This window comes from Magnolia sinica, chromosome 1 (assembly GCF_029962835.1).
Source record: "Magnolia sinica isolate HGM2019 chromosome 1, MsV1, whole genome shotgun sequence".
In the NCBI taxonomy this organism is placed as follows: Eukaryota; Viridiplantae; Streptophyta; class Magnoliopsida; order Magnoliales; family Magnoliaceae; genus Magnolia; species Magnolia sinica.
Genome location: NC_080573.1, coordinates 128,909,234 through 128,928,505, shown reverse-complemented (window position 1 = coordinate 128,928,505; position 19,272 = coordinate 128,909,234). Strand labels below are relative to the sequence as shown.

The 19,272-nt window shown below is 37.6% G+C and overlaps 1 protein-coding gene across 5 annotated transcripts in view; it reads left to right on the top strand.

Annotated features, from left to right (window-relative positions):
• Positions 1-15,147, top strand: part of LOC131258248 (nuclear poly(A) polymerase 4-like) — a 28,829-nt gene extending 13,682 nt beyond the window's left edge. For 2 of the 5 annotated variants that reach the window (XR_009178035.1, XR_009178023.1), the window contains 2 exons: positions 14,709-14,775; positions 14,866-15,147. The gene's annotated coding sequence lies outside the window, so the exon portion shown is untranslated. Of the gene's footprint in view, positions 1-1,223; positions 1,934-6,093; positions 6,399-14,708; positions 14,776-14,865 lie in introns of those variants that run through there. The other 3 variants (XR_009178025.1, XR_009178021.1, XR_009178026.1) reach the window with 3 other exon arrangements.
• Positions 15,148-19,272: the final 4,125 nt, after the last annotated feature.

Sequence of the window (19,272 nt, the reverse complement as noted above, 5' to 3'; positions counted from 1 at the left end):
TGTTAAAATTAGCCACCATACCTGATATATGGGGAGGAATGGATCTCACGGAAGTAATCCCCGTACGGCTCAGGAATTATAGGGTCCTTCTGCATCCAAGTTAGAAGTGTCCTAATGTTTACATTAACCCATAGTTGGTGGATCCTAACGGTTAATCTGAAGGAGCAGAGAATGAACGGATTATTCCTAATAAAATTTTCTAGTTCGGATGATTTTAACAAAAGGATAGATGGCCAACAAACAAAAGGTTAGACAGAAAACATTATAACGGTCCAAAATAAAGTCCATATGTGGTATGGACCGTATGGTTAGATCTGAAATCCATTCGTTCAATAAGATATTAAGGGTGCGCCCATCATATCAACGGTCTGGATCACTCAAATTTTGTCTAAACTTGTATAAAATTGATGCATATGCATCTGGACCTTACGATTATTGTCCAAGGAAGGCTTCAACAGAAATCTCTGACTAAAAAAGCAACCTGCCATTTCTTTTCTCAATCCCACCATCAACATTCCTCAGACGAAATCATCAAATTCCCTTCTTTCTTCCCAATTTCTCCAAAAACTCATCTCTTTTCTTTCAGTTCCATCACCAAAATCTTCATCTGACTCCACCAAACAGACCTCCAAAAGAAGAAAAGAAAATGAATCCAATTTCAATCCCAAGCACTGCAAATCCACCCAATTGCAGTGTGAAGAAAATCCGTTTCCAAGAAGAATTAGACCAAAAAGAACCAAATTCGGACATGGATGAGAGAATCTGGTGCAGATTCCCAGAAGATCTAATGGCCAGAGTCCTCTCATATCTACCCATCTCAATCATTTTCAGATCTACCCTCTTGTGCAAGTCATGGAAATCCATCATTTCCTCTCCATTATTCCAAACGCTGAATTCCCAAATCCCACCAAATTCCCACCACCCTTGGTTCTTTATTTTCCACCGAGAATTCTCTCATTTCTGCTTGGCCTATGATCCCTGCCTCAACCGATGGACCAACCTTTCCTTCCGATTCCTCCCGTTGCTCTTCCGCCCAATTGCCGCTGGCCATGGGCTCGTCTGCCTGCTGTGCAAGACCCCATCTGGCCTTAGCCTTTCTCTCTGCAATCCGATCTCCAAATCTTGTACTGATATACCGACATCCATTAGTCTTTTCAGGTACTTCCACATCGTTTCTGGTTTGTTTTTCGATCGAATTAATGGGTTCTTTCGATTGGTTTTAGTTGGATCCAATCCCATCTCAGATGGGTTGAGCCAATTTGTCCTGTCGGCTGAAGTCTACGAATCTGAGACTGAATTATGGGTCAGGATCAAGAGCTTTCCTGTGAGTAGCCCGGTTTCTCCATGGCGGGCCATCAGCAATGGCGTTCTTTATTGTGTATTGGGCCGATCTCCAATGTCAATCATAGCCTTCAATGTGAAGATCAAGGGCTGGTTTATGGTGGAGGCTCCATTGCCACATTCTCTTACTGCAATTAGACTAATGGACCGCAATGACAGGTTGGTCATGATCGGCGGAGTGGGAATGGCAGGAATCACAGAAGAGATTGGGATATGGGAGCTCGACGAATCAGGCAGGGAATGGAAAGTGATTGGATGGATACAGAAAGAAATCTGCAATTTCTTCCTTCAATCTCTAAGGAGACGATTCGCTTGCACTGGGCATGGTGATCTCATATATTTCACCAGTAAGAGGTGTCCTTATGTTGCAATGTATGTTATATCGAGCAATTGTATGAAGTTCTTAGACCCTTCGCCTTGGCTTTTAGACCCTCACTATCACAATTCTTGTGGTTTTTCTTTCGAACCTCGACTCTGATCTTGTTTTTGAGTTCTTCAACATTTGATCTGTTGTAATTGCGATTCATTTATCTTGCTATCTGTATCACTCAATGAAGAATAATGTGATCAAATATCATTCTTTTATTCAACATGTTTGGTTTCTTCCCAACTGAATTTAAATTGCCTGTGATGCATATCTTGTTTCAATTGTATTGGGAGAGCAGGGAAGGGAGTCAAGTAGCTGTTTTGATTGCAATTGGTGGGACTTTTGAGCTGATTTATATGCCGGCGGTAAACGGGTTCCGATTTTTCAGCTCCAATTCTTCTTCTCACTGCTGTTTTGGTGCTAGCTTATTGTGTCAGCCAGGAGAACTGAGGACTTCCAAAGGCATCCTAGATCAAATAATCTGGATCCATTATCCCATTTATTCGGGTTATGGTTCTCTTGGCAATCATGTCATTGATAGACTCTAGCAATTCAATTGATTAGCTGGTTTGTCATTTGATCATGGTTAGGTAGTCATATATAACTCTGTTGAGCCTCCACACATGGCCACACGTGCCAACCTGATACATGTGTGCGACATCTAAAGGGCTGTTCAGACGCAAGCTAAGTTGTGTCATGCACAAGCTATCTTGCATGTGCTGTCCCAATTAAGCTATCTAGGTCATGCTATTTTCGATTAGTTGCATTGTTCCCTATTTACCAAACATGTGGAACAGGGAGTAGCGGAACATGTTGGGAGCTTAAGGTGGTCGGTTGTTCATGTAGCATTTGTGGCATGTATATACGTTGACACGGGTGGCACATGTGAGGCACTTGAAGGTTGACGGTGGTACATGTGGGGGTCTAAACATGGGTGGTCATACATGTAGCAGATTTATGTGGCGGGTGCATGGAGAAAAAAGGGGGAAAAGATCACAGTTTTCCTTCCTTCAATAAGCCTTAAATCCACAACAGTGGAAAACCTGTAAAACAAGAATAAAATTGATAGTACTTAATTAAATGTTCTTTTACAACGCTCGTAACTATCCAAAATAGTAAATTAGATGACTCAAAAAGGACTAAAGTTACGATTGGACTCTTCAAACCTTCAAATGATTGAAAAATAGCAAAATCATAACATACTAAAAATGATCAAATTTGATTTTAGATTGAAATTTAGCCCCTAAAATGACCTTGTTTTGTGAAGCCTTCCAGGTGCTAATGTACCTCATTTGATTGGCGAAGTTGTAGGGCTCGTGGATAGCTTTCTTACGATATTTTATGTGCACAATACTGTTGATATTGATAATTTACTAGCCGCCAAAATTTATATTTTATATGCTCATTATTATTATTATTATTCTTTTCCTATTTCTCAGCTAGTCATGCTAAACTTCTTATACCAACCCTCTTTGAAGCCATTTTTTCTCTTTATTTCAACTATCCACACATAACTTCTTTTGATCCTACCTTTCTATGAAGTTGTCTATGACCTGTCAAATAACACATTTTGCATGTGTGATGCAAGTGCACTAAGCATGTACACATTGACACATGTAAGGCACTTGAAGATTGATGGTAGCAAATATAGGTGTCGGAACATGGATGGTGATACATTTTTCACACATGATGTATGTGCATGGAATATTATCAGAGATAAGCTTATCTTTCAAAATAAATAAATAAATTGGGGATAAGCTTTTCTCACCTTGGTTTTATCTTTTTAATAAGTATGCATTATTTTTGTTATAGTCAAATATTGAGTACGTAGTGGACTTATTTTCATCCGTTTTGCATCGAAAGGTGAATTTAACATTTTATATATTAGCTATTTACTTAAAATTACTTGTGCGATTATACATGTGGTCTTTCATCGAGAGATTGGTGCATGTACACTGGTCCTGTGGTGATCATTCATTTGAGCTCTTTTGAGAAAGTGGGTCGGGTTCATTTCTTTTGGATCGAGCATGACATGCGAATGGTAGCCTGGCTAGCTATTCATCAGTCGGGAGGCCAATTCACTCGTGAAATCAGTCATCATGTGTATGATCTGCTGTTGGCTCTTGGGAATCTATCTGCCTAGGAATGAATTCTGTTTCCATGAAATTTAATTCTCGAAATTTGTCCTTTTATGATTATTTTTTTAAAACATAGTCCCATCTAAGTGGACTGACTCAACTTTTAACAATGCCAAATATGTCTCACAGGATATCAAAAATGCCATGAATCAGCACTTCAAATTTTGCTTCCAATTTAGAAAAGGTGTTTCAAGCCAGGAGAGATTGAAGAGGTGGATCATTGTACATGTGCCATCATGGTTGATGGTTGTGTGAGATTTGAACCATTCAATCTGGGGAGACACCATGAACTAGAAGTGCAACTCGGTTGGGTCAGGTCAGGTTGATGTTCAACTCTGGCCTGACCCAACCTGAAAAAGACCCGACCCATAGTCCAGACTCCAGCCTGATCTGAATTCCAATACGAGGCTCCCAAACTGCACCTAACACAATTCCTTTATATTCGACTCTTAGCCAATTAACCCAAACCAAATACCAGTGATTTTTCTCAACTTGACTTGACTCGACCGGAATTTGTTTAACCTGAACCCAACCTGATTAAACCGGGTTGGAGTTTTCCAACCGTAACTCAACCTGACCAAACTTCTGTTGGATCAACCTGGTTCAAGCTGACCTAAACCCAGGTTGCAACTCTTGCATGAAGATGACCTACCCAGGCCTCTTTATTTTTGGATGCTTAAAATGAGAAAAACGAATAGTTAGAAAGAAAGGCCAACAATCTACATTCAAACTTGTATTTCTACATGTATTTCTGGCCTCGTCATTTGAGGACCCCATCAGGTACCATATATATGGGCGTGGATTGGGTACTACCCCAACCAGGACCTATCTACAGACAGATGGTCATGTTAGGGGCTCTGTGGGGGCCAATGTGATCTATATGTTTTATCCATGCGGTCCATTAAAATCATTTATTTTAACGGATCATTTTTTTGAGGTAGATTGAAGGCTTGAGTGGATTACACATGAAGCAGTGGGGATTTAAAGCCTACCGTTGAATACTTCCTGGGGGGCCGTAGGAGTATTGGATCAAGTTGATATTTATGTTTTCACTTGGTACAGATTTACCTGACCTTATGAGCAGGTTGGCAAATAAAAATCATGGTAGGCCCTAAGAAAATTTCAACAGTAATGAGTTCAATCAGTACTGCTTCATGTGGTGTGGTCCACTTGAGCCTTTGATATGCTTCCTTTCTAGGGCTTGTGCATTTTCACGGTGGGCCCCACGGAGCTCCTAATATGACAATTCATCTCTAGCTAGGTCCTAGTGTGGGTAGTATCCATTAACCAGTCAATCCGCCCCCAACACTAGGGTGCACATGGAACTGGTAGAACCAATAAACCGGACCAGAGCTGACCAGACCACACGGTTTGGTCTAGTTCTGAAGTGCATCGGTTCCGATTCTAAAAATTAAAGAACCAGTTAGTTCGGTTCAATTCTAGATTTGGGGTTGTGCAGAATCGAACAGGACTATGATCTGGACCGTAGAACCGAACCCTCGAACGCACCCTTGGCCAATAATATTTAAATTTTATTTTTAAAAAACATAAAAAACTATACCATTTATAAAATAGATCACAACACTAATACACATTGGCTGCAAAATTATTTTGGGAACACAAAAGGTTCATAAAAACAAACCATGACAAGATTACTCTTTGCGAAAATTTTCAGCAGAGGAGCTTGAGCTGGATTATAAAAAATAAAATAAAAATAAAAAAAACCATGCAACTGGACTAGATTGTAAAAAGTCCAGAACTATAGAACCGAACCGATTTTTACAGTTAAGTTCCAATTCGGTTATAGGGTGCAAACAGTCCGGTTCCTATTCTAGTTTTCTTGGGTTCGTATTTCACCCCGTAACCATGACCGAACCGTGTGCACTAGGGAACACGGGCCCTCCCTAACCGTTCGTTTTTTACGACCTGATTTTTGTGCCAAGGTTAGTATGAGGGCAATGACTTGGCTCCACAATACGTGCGTCGCGCTGGCACGTGAGGGAAGATCGTCCAAGCAGCTGCCAAATTGACTGTAGCTACAATACATGTGAGCAATCCAACTCTACAAGATGGTACTTCAATTGAATCCCAACCGTTCAAATTGTGCTGCGCATTTTACATTGTTCAGGTAATCAAAAATCATTTTGATTAGAAAATCTTTACCTCTGTCAACCAACATTGTTTTCTGACCTACAAATGCTCTTTTTTCTACGGTCCACTGGATGTCCACCCATTCCATCATTTAAGATCATCCTTCCGCTGTAATTTTTGGGTCATAATCCATCTACACTCGATCCCTCTATTTGGACGGTTCGGATGGGAGGTGTAGCCCACGTGTACGGTGGACAGCTCGCCTGTACCGTAGCTACAGCCTACAGCGCACGCCTACATCATCAGTTGGGGTTTTCTCCTTCCTCGTTGCTCCTAGAAAATGCCAGGAATCACAAAGAAGCGCGGGAAGGGAGAGAGAATTCTGAAAAGATGCCGCCTAAGAAGACAAGAGGAATAAAGAGGAGAAAGCCAAGAAACGGAAATTATCTACAAATGCCCCAGTAATTCCTCCCCTTTTAACTTCTTCTGTATTGCATTCATCTCTCTCTCTCTCTCTCTCTCTCTCTCTCTCTCTCTCTCTCTCTCTCTCTCTCCGCAGATCTTTTTGTTGCTTTTTTTTTTTTTTTCACAGAAAACATGTTTCAAAGAGATGAGGAATGGTTGGGAAATTGAAGGATTTACCCACTGAAAGAAGCTTGCCATTTTATGCATTGATAATCGATCTCAACATGTTATTTGATATTCTGGCAGAGTTTGGCGGTTCATACGCAGGAACTCAGAAATTGTGCACATGGCATGCATTAGCTCAATTTAAGCTGTCCAGATTGTGGTCACTTTCCATAATTCGGATTAATTGAAAGACACTAACCTCTGATTAATGAGCATTTTTTTGTGTTGAGTTGGGACTGTTAGTTATCTTTCATCTTGATCGTCCATCAAATGCCCACTAATCAACTAGCTGGGAAATCAAAACAGTGTCAATTTTGGTCTCTAAGCCATTGGAATTGGGATGCACAATTTGGATGACTTAATTTAGGTTTCTGGTATTCAGCATTGCAATTTCTTGGTGCCTGTGTATCAACCATTGCACTCTGCCAGAGCATCGAAGTTTCTATCTGATACATATATGAAATACTAGCTTGGGCAGCCTTGAGGGTGCTTTGAATGGATCCAAAATGGCCTGTTTTTAAGCAACCCAAATCTTTATTGGAAGCCCATGTTTAAGCGGTTTTTTTTTTTTTCCCACAGAAAATGTGCTTATGCTGTTTTTGTCTTGCTACCAATTTGATGGTAGCACATCCTGTCCACCACTGAATATGTAAATCCCAAACACGAATATGAACGGCCTATTATTCGGTAGATGCCTAAAAATGAGTTTGTCTCATTTTAGCTAACCATAATTATGTATTAGAGATGATGACTGTTGGTTACCAAGGTTATTTTTTTATCCTTACTGAAAAGAAAAATGATCTCTAATACATAATTACGATGAATTAAAAAGAAACAAACTCGTTTTAAGGCATCTACGAAACAGACCCTAAGAGCTTTGTATTGATTTTAAGTGGTTTGCAAACTAGTACTAGAAGCCCGATGGTCTTGCTATTGGTACAGGATATAAGCTCAATATCTGGTGTTGGAACTATATATGGCTGGCAGATCTTGTTTCTTGTGCATCCAGGCAGTGAGGATGGAACTAAAAGTGTTTTTTTTTTTTTGGCTAATAATGGTGTTGCTAGGGGCAACTATGAGGGTGGATTTTTTTTGTACATGATCTAATTCAACTAGAATTAAAACAGTCTAATTGCAAAATTCTAAAAACATTACATACCAGAATCTTGAAGACAGACCATAAATGAAAAAAAAAAAAAAAGGGGTAACCATGAGGAATCGTTCCACATGAGGCTGAAGGCCAAAGGAGAAGCAGCAACAGATTTGTAGGGAACTGCACCACTAGATTCTAGGGTGTTGCACCACTAGAGATGAATTCCCCTTGCGGGAAATCCAGAAAGAAGACTATCTTTATTTCAATTCTCAATATGTGTCTTTGGGTATAGGTTATACTATAGAGTTGTATAGGGTGTTTCCTCTTTGGCCTCAAATGTCTTTCATAAATAAATATCCATCTGGACTACTAAAAATAATAGATTAATTGAAGGACTGGCTTCTATTGCCTCTAAACTATTAAACAAATATGGGCTCTCCTAAAATATGAGAGAAGCGCATAGATTGATTGTAAGATTATTATTATTATTATTTTTTATATCAATAAGTTGAGTTTTTCTTAAGCATTGTAAGAGCAAAAGTTTGATATCAATAAAGTTCTCTCATTCTCTTTTCAAAAATTCTTGTGGGTGTACTCTTGTCCATTTCTTTGCAATCTGGTGTCGAGATATCATTGACTTGATAACCAGGCTGCACCATATACTACTATAGCGTTACTATTGCATGATACTAGTGCGTGTTTTGAAGGAGATGCAAGGTTGGGGAGCTGATTGCATCATGCTGGCTACAATGCATATAACTCCGACATCACTTTGCATACCCATTTCCTAGTTAGTTCCTTGCTATGAGTGTCATGATGTCTGTCATGCGATTGAACCGAACTGTCAAGCATTTTTAGCTCTTCATGCATGAGCTCTTACTTGGGTCAATTGTAGAAGTGGTTGGTACCAGAACAAGAAAGAGTAGAAATTAAGCTATTTTGTGATATTTAGTGTCTGCAAGTCAAGAGTTTGAAGCAGGAGTAGCGCCCTCCATGGAAGAGTTATGCAATTACATAAACGTTTTTTAGCATGTGGAGAGGATCGGCTTAGGAAGATTGTCCTTGAATAAACAAAAATTGTGCAAAAAGGAAGAAGAAGATTGATGGATGGAAGGCGGACTACTCCAATGGCAGAGTGTTGTTTATATCAGTACGATGGGCTGTGGTCAAGTTTGAGGTTTAAATGACGAATGGATTATGATTTTAAATGAATGGATTACAATTACGAATCTATGATTACTAATATAGAGTGTTATCTATATTAGTATAAATGTTTTAAATATAAAGAATAGCATATGCTCATAGAAGATGGTATCTTGGAAGATATGTATCCAAATGTTGAGTCATAGACTCATAGTAGTGGACCTTAAATGTTCAAGGATAATAAAGAAAAGCATATTCACAAAACTTTTGAGGAATTTGGTGTGATCCATGTGAGGGAAGACAACAAAGCAAGTGGCTGTAAAGATTGAGATGCTGATAGTTTGAATGAAGTCTAGAGGGATGCTTAATAAGAGAGATGCGAGTAGTGATGATAGGAGGCCATACATGGTATTCAATAATGGTAACGGTGGCCGTAATGGCCGCCCTTATGCCTGTTATGATACAGGCTGTAACAGCCCCATAACGGTTATTTTTTTTAAAAGAAAATATATTAGGCCCATATCGGCCTGTTACGGGCCTGTAATGGCCATCATAACCATTACATGTCTGTTACGGGCCTTCTTTTTTTTTTTTTTTCATATCGGCTGTTACTGTTACGTTTTGAATACCATTTCTTACATTAACGAGATGATAACTTGAATTCTATCGCAGTGAAAACAGAGTATAAGTGTGCAAGCAGTTGCAGTGATGTGACAACCCTTTCTTTGGCATGAGAAATATGGGTCAATTGCACAAGAGTAAAGATTACAGCGAAAGACCTGATAGATATCCTCCATTGAATCTGCGCAATGGAGAAAAAAAATGTTGTGTGAATGCCGTAGACTTAGAGAGTTTTGAAGTGCATCGTAGTGTGGAATGTATTGAATAGACAGTTGGAGTTGTTTGAACTAGAAGACGCGGGTTGTTACAAATAGCGATGGGCAGTACCTTGTAGTGGAGTGTTGATTTGAAATAGCGATGGTAGATTTGTTTAGCAATCTTTTTGAACTACTGAAAATTGAATAGGCTTGGATGTTGAATGGAGATAGATAAAATTTCTAGATGAGAGGGGAAACAAGGGCCTGCTAATACTCGAGCCAAAAGATTCCAAGCAAAGACATCTGTAACTGATTGTGTATTGAGGCGAGTAGTCTCAGATTGAGATAACGAGTATTCATGTTTCCTTGTCTCTCGAGGATTGTTTGTTTGTCTTGTTTTATATCTGCTGTTCTTTTATAATGAGCAACGGAATGATGGGAGAAAGGAGGAAACATGGAAACATATAGTGCCAGTGGAAGCTCATAATTTAGCCATAGTAGAACAACAAACATCAGTGAGGTGGAAACTTGGATTGGTGGAATGGGCAAGAGGAGGTTTGGGTAGACCTATTCACATACCCAAGTTTGGAACCCAGAACGAGATGAATATACAAGCAATCCATAAGTAGATGCTTTGTTGTGTATGTTTGTATCTATTTAAAATAACTGTACTTGCCATCTAATGCATCTGCTAATACTGCAACTCGCTTCTACAAACATAAACATATTTCAGGTTCTCAGATTGTGATGTCCAACAATGACACGCACGTTGTGTCAGATTTCTATGGACAATGACTACAGAAACTAGGGGCATCTTCGCAATTCTAGAAAAGCTTGGGTAAGTTGGAAATGGAATAGTAAGAAATGGATGCTTGCTTTTCATTTCGCATTGAATTATGAGTGTTCAAGGGGAGAAAATCAGGCCCTGCATCAATCAATAAAGAGACTGATAATTATTTAGATTACTTCTGTCATTTGGAAAGTTGAATAAATAAAAGGTCAAACTCAGCTTGGTTAGACTTTGAGTCAACTAAATACTCAATTGGATCCTTCAAAAAAAAAAAACCTAAATACTGAATTGGCCAAGACTATCAAGATTCAATGGGCTCAATGCACCCAACTCGACCAAGTGTCGTCTTGGTTTTCCTTTTCCAACTTCTAAACTAAAAAAAATAAAAACAAAAAAAGCGTTTTGAAAGAAATAAACCAACCCCACCCCACCCACCCCCACCCCCCCTTTTTTTATTATTTTTATTTTTTATCCTCTGCTTTCTATACTATTGACAAATTTGCTATATTTTCCTTACATCTTCAGATATTGTATCATTCAAGTCTTTGGGTTGACCAACGATCACAAGATGGTGACTGTTGGATGGTCCCAATCATCCTCAATCTCAACCTCAATACTTTGAGAACTAGTAAATGCAATAGTTTTGAAAACAAAGGACTAGATCCACTGGTTTAGATCTTACGGCACAAGTTGGATGGCATACATCATCCAATAATGAGAACTAGATACAAATTACAATCAGCAAACCTTGTATGAGCATATAATTACATCATGCGCGTAGCGAGCATCATCCCATATAGGTTTTGGCAGCATAGTCAAAGGTGATCTAGGTTCTTTTGCATGACTGGGCCCCAGGCGAGGCATTATCCCCATGCATGTATGAAGCTGTGCCTGATGCTTAAATGAGCTTGGGTGTGCTTGGCTGTCACATGCATAATGTTATGATGTAAACTTTTGTTACCTTAAAGAGTGGTATCTTTTAAATGTGGACACCCATTAAGGGTGGAAAGACATCTTGTAAACCCCCTTAAGAGTACATTTTCCCCATTTCTTTTATATCAAAGCTTGATTTATGAAAATACATCCTCTTCTAAATTTCTTAGGCATTGTATAATATTCATAATATCTTCCTCTTGGTTTCTTTCTTCTATTGGTATTTCAAGAACTACATTGGGCTTCTTAAAGCAATTTGAACTTTCATTTGTGCCATATAATGGACAGATGGAAAATTGGGGATTTTATGGGGAATTGAAACTTTTAGGTTACGAGGTTGGGGAATATTGAAATTTTGGATTTTTGAGGCATGGAAAAATTAGGGATTTTAGCAAAATTATGATTTATCAGACCCTTATCGACTGATTTTTTTTTTTGCTTTTGCCCAAGTAGTTTTGAAAATTATCAAGAAGAGAGGGAAAAAGTAAAACACTGTGTGTGTGCGCGCGTGTGCGTGCATGTACTAAAATGCACATGCATTGCACATGGGAGACATTTCAAATTGCATGAATAATCATAGAAATTATATTAAATATTTTAAAAACAATACTTGTCTATAATGATTATTACATAAAGTATAATCCATCTGAAAAATTTTGGGGATTCATTATTTATAGTGGATCCTATCAGATGAATGGTCTTGATCATGTTCCCTTTATGGAATTAGGGTCTCAGGTCCATTGTACATGCCTTCTTCCTGTTTTTACTATTTTGGCAGTATATTGTAGAGGAATCATATGTTCCCCAAAAGCATAAATATGGGAATTGTGACAAGATAATCTAGACCGTTGAATGGCCCAGTCATTTCATAAATCTTTTTTATTAGAAGATGCTATTTCCTGCAAGGAATTTTCCCATGTACTATTGGTTTTCCTCTAGGCCTTTGGTATCATGAGCAAAAATGCCAACAAGCAATGGCAATATTACCATATATGCCGTCGGATTGAAGTCCTTTGGGTTGACTTGATTCTCATTTGGAGAAAAAGGAGGGGAAAAATAAAGAAAGAAAAAAATGAAACTCTTTTTTATGTTCAGTTTGTTAGGTCATAGTGATGATTGGGGGCTTTGTTTTGGGTTTCTTGAATAACAACACATCTTTCCGAGATTGCGGTCCTCTGAATCTAAAAGATACGAATCTGTTTTGGCTGTTTGGTTTTATAAGATAACCAATTTGAAACCATCCAATCAAATGACAAATTATTTGCATTGATGAATTTTATTTTCAGTAGGAAATATGTTTTGCATGTTAGCCTGTTTTGATTGTTGTAATTACTATGCACAATTTCTTTGCATTGATGAACTGCATTTCACACATTAGCCCGTTTTCGTTATTGTAATTAAGTTGTGTTTGGACATTTTTATCCCCCCAATTGGTTCTTTTAGATAGGGGGTTAGAAATTTAACATTCAAAGGAGATTAGATGACATTTTAGATGATGTTATGGGTATTTTTGGAAAATGAAAATGTGGTTGTTGTCATTCGAATAGTTGAGGTTTCACCTGCAAAAAGCCATTCAATGGCTTAGATTTCACTTACAACCCACATGTCTCTATACTTGGAAAAGATCCATGCTGGCTTAACTCCCACTAGGTTACATGCTAGCTTACTTTCCCTAAGGGGTTGCTTGGGTGCCTGTTACTTTTATTAATTGTAGATATTTCTAGACCGTGGGCCTTCTCTGTTTGAACCATAGGCTGTTTCTTATTGTCCTTTTATTTCTCTTATTATTATTATTATTATTTTTATGCTTTTTCCCTCAAGGATATTTTATGTAATTTGGGACATCACTTAATATAAATAAGAAAGGGGTTGGACATTCAACCCTAGTTAAGCATTTTCCCCCCTCCCAGAGGTTTTTTTTCCCCTCTGACATGATATTAGAGCAAAAAAGTTCCTAGGGTCTTCTTCTTGTCCTCCCTTGATCTCCCTTTTATCTTTTCTCCCCATTTTTATCAAAACCAGGAGGGGGGAAGCATATAAATCTCTTTAGTCAAATCACGATTCAAAAAATCATTCTTAACATCTAATTGGTGCAACGACCAATTCAAATTAACAACAAGAGAAATTATCACTCTTACCGAATCCATCTTAGCAACATGAGTAAAAGCCTCAAAATAATCATGCTTACCGAATTCATCTTAGCAACATGAGTAAAAGCCTCAAAATAATCCTCAACATATGTTTGTGTAAATTGTTTAGCTATAAGACGCGTTATATCGAGTTGTACTACCATCAAGGTTGTACTTAAGAGTACACACTCAGCGACAACCCACTGGATTCTTTCAAACTAATGAATTAATCATCTCCCATGTATGATTCTTCTCAAAGGTAACCATCTGTTTCTCCATAGCTTGCTGCTATAGAGGAGAATTAATTGCCTCTTAAAGATTTTTAAAACTAGTTAAAGCAAAACACTCTAGGCCAGAAACAAAGGATATGTGAACTGGAGACAGAATGATAGGAAACAAAATGTTCAATAGAATGAGAAGTACACAGTTTTTTTTGTTTAAGTGTTAAGTTTTTTTTAAGACGTCTCATATTTTTCCATGGGTCAGGAGAGCAAAATTTTATGGTTCTTATTCCCATTCTTGAATTTGGTTTGTTCCTTTTAAACCTGATAATGTTAATGATAATGTTGTTTTTTATTCGCAATCGATTAAACTAGATTTGAAGGTGTGTGAAAGGAATGCATGTACTCTAGTTCTTCTTCAGGTCACCATGAAGCATGCTCCTTTGGCGACAAGTACTGATAGTATTCCTATTGGCTTGCCTATTTTTACCGATCCATATCTAAACTCATCTTTGGATTTGTCTGTTGCTATTAGAAAAGCCAAAAGACTGTATTTTTCATCCTATTGAACATTTTGTTTCCTATTCATTCTATCTCCAGTTTACAAGTCCTTGTTTTTGCCCTTGAGTTCTTCTTTTACTATTCCTAAAAATCTTAAAGAGGCTCTTCTTGAAAGAGTTGGCTTTAAGGAGTAGTGTATTAATATTATATATACATACAGTGTTTTTAACATATATGCAATGGCCTATCAGTCCATTCTTTAGTAGAATGATGTCCGTTAGCCTGACATGCTGAAATTCAAACAAATAGGCCTTACTCGAACATGAGTTGAAAAGAAATTTGAAACAGGGCCTTTATGGCAGCATTTTACTGCCATGGCACATCGGAGTAGGCTAGACATTGAGTATAGTTGGGTTTTCTGGTTTCATACTCTGATTTTTGCTAGTTTTGTTTCATTCTCTGTAATAGTGTGTGATCTTCATGTGTTGATTCTTTCTTCTGATTGCTATGCAGGAATATGAATATCCCTTCACCAGCACCAAAGACAGACATTTTTGCAACTTTGTCACACAGCTCAGCAGTACAAATTTTCCACCTTTCACTGCTTTGGTTATAGTATCTGTATAAATTTCTGGAACCATATATCTTCATGGGAATTTCATATATGCAGGTTCCAGTGACTAATGTAGGTAGAATGGATCCCAAGGTTCAACAAGCCAAGCAATTTGCAGTAGCACAGGCGCAGCAGGATGGATGCGTCGGAAATTTTAGAAGTTTCAGCTCTCAGTTTGGGAACTATCTTGTGCCTGTAATTCCAACTCTTGCGGACTTAAACTCATAGAATATTGTCACTTCATTCGATTCAGTTTGTGTTTCTTGTTTGAATCAGAAGCAATGTAATTTTAAATGGCATTGGATGAGAGTAAAAAATTAGATCGCCAGTTGGATTATTGCTGAAAAGCATATGTACAAGAGAGAGGAGAGGAGAGAAGAACGTGAGACGAGGGAGAGAGCTTGCATCTACTCCCTCTCTCCTTAAACGTTATAGAAAATTTAGACTTACGAGAGGAGGGGGTTTAATTGCAATAGGTAGCTAAAGAGTAGAATAAAAGTGAAATTAGGGAAGCTAAGCCTAAGACTAATATGAAAATCATAAAGGTACACCGCAGTAATTCACAAGTTGCAGAAACCATTGCGGTATTCGGCCTCATTAGAATGAGCGACAATGATTTGCTTCTCATTTTTCGGAGTGACTAGATTTCCTTCAACAAATGGGCAGTACCTTGTAGTGGAGTGTTGATCAGAGGAAGAGAAATATGTTAAACCGTTAGGAGAAATATGCAAGCAATCATAAGAAGTAACATTCATTTCAGTATTCAGAAGATACAAGTTCTTAATCAGTGACCCAGAAAATAGCATCTCGTCGCGGGTTACTTTATATAAACATTATTTAGAAAAATATTTCTAGACACTTGACTAAAATAATACGAATCCCTAACTTTAATTAATTGGAATTCCCTGAACTGATCTCTGTCCTGGAGATGTAACAAATAGACCCAGAGCCAGGTCACTAGTTGTTTGGGTCTATATCCACCATTGTAGACTTAGTGCTTACATACACACGGTCTTTGTTCTTTGGTTCATGACGTCCTTGATTCTCCGTTTGTTTTTCACCTAAATTCTTCTTTCCACTCGGACATTTAGCTGATAATGCCCATATTTCACTCTCTTTTTTTTTTCTGTAGCATTTGACTCCATTTCCATTTTGATGAGGCCTCTCTCTCTCTCTCTCTCTCTCTCCAAATTGTATGTTTTTTTTTTTTTTTTTGAAATTTCTTTACCACTGAATGATTCTCCAGCAGGATTTACTTGAGAAATAAAGGCCATCTTTGTATCACGTACCTCCTTATACAGTCTTTGAGGGGACGTTTGGATGGTAAGTTATTTAAAATAAGCTACTTACGCCTCAACTAGTTTATCTTGGTTTACACTCATCAAGTGGATAAGTGTGTTTGGTAAACAATGGTAAACAACATACTTATCAGCCTCTCCTCTCTTTCGTCTCTCCTAATGCTGCCTCCCTTCTGCAACTCCTGAAAAGTAAAAAAGGTAAAAAAATTTAATTGAAGTGATTAAGGGCCTGTTTGTTAAATCTGAATCTGAAATCTGAATCTGAAGCCGGAAAACTAATAGTAAATTTAGAATAACTTGTTTGTTAACTAACATCTGAAATGTTTGAAATATATTAATTTGACACATTTACATATATGAAACAAATATCAATATGATCCAAAGCTTTTGTGGCCCAAAAGAATTTTTAAATGGTCAATCACCACTATTTCCTGTACAAAGGTCCATCTAAGATTTGAAGCTTATTTAAATGGTCGATCACCACTGTTTGAAAAATGGATGAATGGCATAGATGAAACATATACATCATGGTGGGCCCACAAAGCACTGACCACTAGCCAAACCACGTCCCCAGGTGTGAGCCGGATTTCATGGGAAAGTCTTTCCCCGGAAGTCCACCGTTGGAAATCTAGGTAGGGCCCACCGGGATGTTTATGTGAAATCCATCTCGTCCACCTGTTTTGTGAGATCATTTTAAGATATAGTGTTAAAAATAAGCTGTATCCAATACTCAAATGGGCCGAAAATGCAAGGATTAGACGCTCATAATTAAAATATTCGTGGGGCCACAAAAGTTTTCAATCATGCTAATATTTGTGGTTTGAGTTCAACTCACTAGGAATGACAGTATGAATGGTATTGATGGCATGTAAACATCACTGTTGACCTCGATGAGGTTTCAACAGTAAGAATTTTCCTACCTAGCTTTTCCTTTTAGTGTGGCCCACTTAAGTCTTGTATCATCCTCATTTTTTGTCTCTAAGTCCTAAAATGATCTCAAAACACGGATGGACAGATTAGATTTATCACAAATATAACGGTGGGCTCCACCTAAGATTCCAGCGCAAAAACTTCCTATCAAAGGCATTTGCATATAATTTGCACCCCAAATTTGGGAAGGGATTGCATACTACCCACCAAGATCTACCTAAATATAGACAATTAAGAGCTTTGTGGGGCCTACCACAATATATATGTTTTATCCATACCGTCCATTCATTTTTTCATATTATTTTAAAAATTAAGACAAAAAACAAGACAAATCTAAAGCTTAAATGAGCCATACTACAAGAACCCGTGGAAATTTGGTGCCTATCATTAAAAACTTCTTGGGGCCACATAAGGCTCTGATCATGCTAATTTTTGTGTTTTTCCTTCATCCAGGTCTGTGTAACCTTATAAAGAGATTTGACGGCAAATAAGCTTCACGATAGACATCAGGAAGGTTTTAACGGTAGTCATTCTTGTCCCACTACTTTATGTGGTGTGGTTGACTTGAGCTTTGGATGTGCAACTTTTTTCAGATCATGCTTTAGAATGATATAGAAAAGTTAATAGACGGTGTTGATCTAACAAAGAAATCATGGTGGGCTCAGAGAACACAAGGGAGAAAATCTTTGTCACAGAGGACAATTTTGGATTCACGTAAAAATTTCAGCGTAAAATGGTGGAGCGCTTTGCTTCTTCCACATTAACAAAAATTCCATGTTAAGTATAAAAATTCAGAGTTAACAAACAGGCCCTAAGTAATTTTAAATAAAAAAGTTACTTATAATCAATCATAAACCAAACTTACTTATCTCAAATAAATTACTTATCTACTGCCTTAAATAGAAAAAGTAACTTATTTGGTGGTATCCAAAGGGGCCCTTACTGATCAATTCAGCCTTGATTTCTTTCAAGGTTAAACGTTTTTACAAATTGAAGGTTTGCAAGGCTAATTCCCAGGATGAGGGAAATTTTCTCAAAAGATAAATTCTTTGGAAGTGTCACCTATCCTATCTAAGGCCAGTTCTCTAGCCATGACAACCATATTTGCAACATGACTGACTATAGATGTTCCTTCTGACACTTTATAACTAACATATGGATTCATGAGTTGAAGTGTTAGTAATTTAGTAGGATGTTTACTTAAAACTCACTTTTCTAAAAATTAATTATTTGGCAAGTAAGAGTGATTTAAGCATCTAGTTGTATGTCATCAAACCTTATATGATATTCCTAATAGATTCATCATCCTACAAGCACTGTGTAGGCAGCTTTCTCCTCACAAGTTGAATTCTCAGTGCGTTTAGCATGTTCTGGTGATTTGAGAATGTATTTTAATTTCTCAACTTGCAACAGGAATAGGATTCTATGTTTTCAAATCCCGAAATTGAATTTTATTTTTTCACATCCCAAAATTCGTTTTGTTTAACATGTCAGTTTTTACTAGATTTGATAAATCATTTTTACAACTCATGACGATATCACATATACATATTTGAAACGAAATCCGATTAAATGCAATTAATCATTCAAGAAGAATCCTCCTGTTTGTAGTGATCTTCAGTCACTAATCTTTCTACTTATCTCAGTCATGTTCCCACGACCACATTTGTTAAAATAATGGTTAATTTTTTTAGTATGAATGATTTCAGATGGTCCAAAACAATGAAGTAATATTCATATGTAAGCTTGGGTTCAATGAAAATAACTTCCAGTTTTTTGGTGGTAGTTGGGCGTGAACTTATAACAGACATGAGCTCAATGATGACTAGAACCTAGGCCTGTCATTGAGCTCAATTTGGATTTGAATTCAAGCCAAAATAAATATAGACATGAGCTTGAATTTGATTTAAATTTAGGTAAGTTGGGTCAGACTTGCTAATCTTTACCCAATATTCAAAGCATAGCTTATTTATTGCTCCTAGAAAAAATAAAATAAAATTTAAGTGGATGCCTAACTTTTTAATATTTAATAATATTTTTAAAACCACATTTTTAACCCAAGAGCAGGGCTGGCTTGAAAAGCTTGCTCGACTCGGCTTGAGTCAACTTGAATTGACTCGGCTTGAAAGGCCGACTCGGGGCGAGTCAAGCTTGTTTTTTGAAGCTTGAATTGAGTTCAAACCGAGTTTGATCATGGTGCATTTCAACTCGACTCGACTCGAAGCTTGAGCTCGAG